General features: G+C 34.1%; 1 non-coding gene across 1 annotated transcript; it reads left to right on the top strand.

The window, feature by feature from the left end:
* Positions 1-1,524: 1,524 nt before the first annotated feature.
* On the top strand, positions 1,525-1,597 carry TRNAF-GAA. Its single transcript has one exon. It is a non-coding gene; the product is annotated as a tRNA-Phe (tRNA).
* The last annotated feature ends 1,716 nt before the right edge of the window (positions 1,598-3,313 follow it).

The raw sequence follows: 3,313 nt of genomic DNA on the forward strand, positions 1-3,313 counted from the left end.
CAAGGTGGCTACTTGCCTTGTCGTCGACCTTTGGGACATCCATTCTTGAGCTTCTAGTATCTGAATTACTTCAAATTTCCTTCCACGTACTCCTTATTGTGTCTAGTTTCTGAAACAATAAGATTTTCTATCAGAATCGGTCTGAATTGGGTTTAACATTGAGAAAACCCGAGAAAATGTCAAATTTTGAGTTGACTTGGACAGTTCAGTTGAACTGGCCATATCATCGTTTTCTTGGACAGTTCAGCTGAACAGGAAGAAGATGCGTATTTTTCGCGTCGCCGCCATCTGAAACTCGGCCTGTACAGCCACATTTACAGCATTTCTCTCCTCGATTTCTTCGTGAAACTTAAAAATGGGTATTACAAGGAAGGGCTAGGGATTGATTTGATGATACCTTCTCGTGGATCGTAGCCTAAGATATTCGCTTCGAAAGTTCATCCAAAATATGATTTATCGCTGGAGATAAAACAAAGGATTTCTTATTGGGTAGCCGATTCTAGGGGTTTCAAGGCCCTATTTCTTCATTGAACCTCTTCCATATCCTTTCTTCAGGCTAAAGGAATTGGTTTGGAGAAACGTCTTTGAGTGTAATTCTTATTCTATAAAAAATTTAATGATTCCGGAAGTTTATAAAAATTAGAAAAAGTACCATTTTCTCAATGTTTTTTCAATTTTACTTGTTCTTTGCTTCTAGATACAACCTAGTGGGGATTATACACTGTCTCTTATTGGAGACCTTGAGTGTTGCAAATTCTCCTCTCCTTCGAAAACTTTCGGTCATCCAAAGTGCTTATTCTAAAATAGGTCAGGGTACAAGGTTCTTATTTGCCTTCTTTTTCCAAAGTGGCTTCTTCTACTCTATGATTCTTTCATAGGATCTTAACAAGAGAGATTTCCTTGTTTCTCAATCATTTGACTTTCTTGTCTATTATTTGAATCGGGTCTTCTTTATCCGTTAGGTCATCTTTCAAGAAGAGAGTTTCATGAGCCAGTACGTGCGAACGATCTAGGGTCTACTTCCGTAGTACGGATACATGAAAGATATTATGTACTGCAGACAAGTTTGGGCATTGCCCGATTCTATAGGTCACAGATCCAATCCTTTCTAATATCTCAAAGGGACGGATAAACCTAGGGCTTAGCTTCCCCTTTTTACCCTACCTGAGCACCCCTCTCATGGGGTGCTACCTTTAGGAATATATGATCCCCTACCTACAATTCCATGTCCTTGCGCCTTAGGTCTGCATAGCTTTTCTCTCGGCTTTGTGCGTTTTGTATCCTAGCTTTAATCTTCTAGACTGTGGCGTTGGTAATTTGCACCAGCTCTGACCTAATAATTGTCATTTGCCCCCCTCCTTCCCAAAAGATAGGGGATCGAAATCTTCGTCCATAGAGAACCTCGTATGTGGCCATTTGTATGGTGGCTCGGCAAGTATTATTATAAGCGAATTTCATAAGGGGTAGGTACTTATCCCAACTTCCTGCANTATCTTTACTGATGAATTTTCATTTTTGATGATTGCGGGGATAGCTCAGTTGGGAGAGCGTCAGACTGAAGATCTAAAGGTCACGTGTTCAATCCACGTTCACCGCACTTGGTTCATGGCACCTTATAGTTTAGTTGATTATTATTTCTTTTTAAAATACAATGGATTAGTGGAAATAGCTTTACTTATGAATTTTTATTTTTAATGTTAGCAGGGATAGTGATTATTATTTCTTTTTAAAATATAATGAATTAGTGGAAATAGCTTTACTTATGAATTTTTATTTTTAATGTTAGCAGGGATAGTGATTATTATTTCTTTTTAAAATATAATGAATTAGTGGAAATAGCTTTACTTATGAATTTTTATTTTTAATGTTAGCAGGGATATCTCAGTTGGGAGAGTGTTAAACTAAAGATTTGAAGGTCACGTGTTTAATCTCCACGTTCACCGCACTTTTTTCCATTCGCATAAGCTGACTATTCAATAAAAAAATTAGTATGAATTAGCGTAAATACCTCATTGGTTGCATAAGTTGATTAAGTTGCATAACTTTATTCAATCTAAAATTAGTGATTATTCGTTTTTAAAATATAATAAATTAGCAGAAATACCTTCACTTATGATTTTTTTGTTCTTCAGAATTAGTGATTATTCCTTTTTAAAATATAATGAATTAGCAGAAATACCTTTACTTATGATTTTTTTCTTCTTCAAATATTAGCGAAGATAACTCAGTTTTGAGTGTCAAACTGAAAATCTAAAGGTCACGTGTTCGATCCATGTTCACCGCACCTGATTCACGTCACATAACTTGACTCCTGACTATTTAATTTAAAATTAGTTGGGAGAGCGCCACTATAGATCCGTTCACAGCATCTGACTATTCACGTCACATTTTAATGTTAGCTTGGATAGTTGAATTGGGAGTGGGAGTGGATTCCTAATTCTTTATTTGACTATAAATGCTCCATAAGACATTTAGTAAAATGACTCATTTTATTGCATGGAACAATAAAATTGATGTTCCCGTAGAATTGTCAATACATTCTACTTTCAATGTTGCTAAATTGAGTCCTTTTGATGTAGGTGATGATTTTTCTGATTCGTCGTAAAATGACTCATTTTATTGCATGGAACAATAAAATTGATGTTCCCGTAGAATTGTCAATACATTCTACTTTCAATGTTGCTAAATTGAGTCCTTTTGATGTAGGTGATGATTTTTCTGATTCGAGGACGAATCCTGAAGAGGGAGATGTTGATAAGAATCACTGTGTACATTCTACTTTCAATGTTCCTGTAACAACAGAAGAAATAAAATAAAATAGTAATAATAATAATAATAATAAATAAATAAATAAATAAATAATAAATATATATATATATATAAAAAACATTTGCTAACGGATTCCTACTCCTTCTTTCAATCTCTCACCACTCCTTCCCTAAAAATAAATCTGGCAATTAATCAGGAATTCTTTTCGGTAAAGATTTACCCAGAATTTCTTTGTTACTACCCAAACAAATAGAAAAAAACAAAAAACAAAAAGTTTAAGCAGATTTAGTTTGGGCTGAGGAGATACGTCATTTGAAGAGGTCAGTAGTGACATGTTAAATCTTCCTCTTATTTTATTAAGTAATATTAATTTGGTTACAATTATTTTGTTTTGAATTAGAGATTAAAGGAAAATAATTTTGTATGAGTTTTAGGAAATCACAACCAATTATATTTTAGATCTCATGAATTGTTTAGATCTCTGAATTGTTACAATGATTTAGGTTGTCAATAATTTTATAGACAAAGGAAATAAGAAAAAAAA

Source organism: Cucurbita moschata, unplaced genomic scaffold, assembly GCF_002738365.1.
Source record: "Cucurbita moschata cultivar Rifu unplaced genomic scaffold, Cmos_1.0 Cmo_Scf00118, whole genome shotgun sequence".
Taxonomy (NCBI): Eukaryota; Viridiplantae; Streptophyta; class Magnoliopsida; order Cucurbitales; family Cucurbitaceae; genus Cucurbita; species Cucurbita moschata.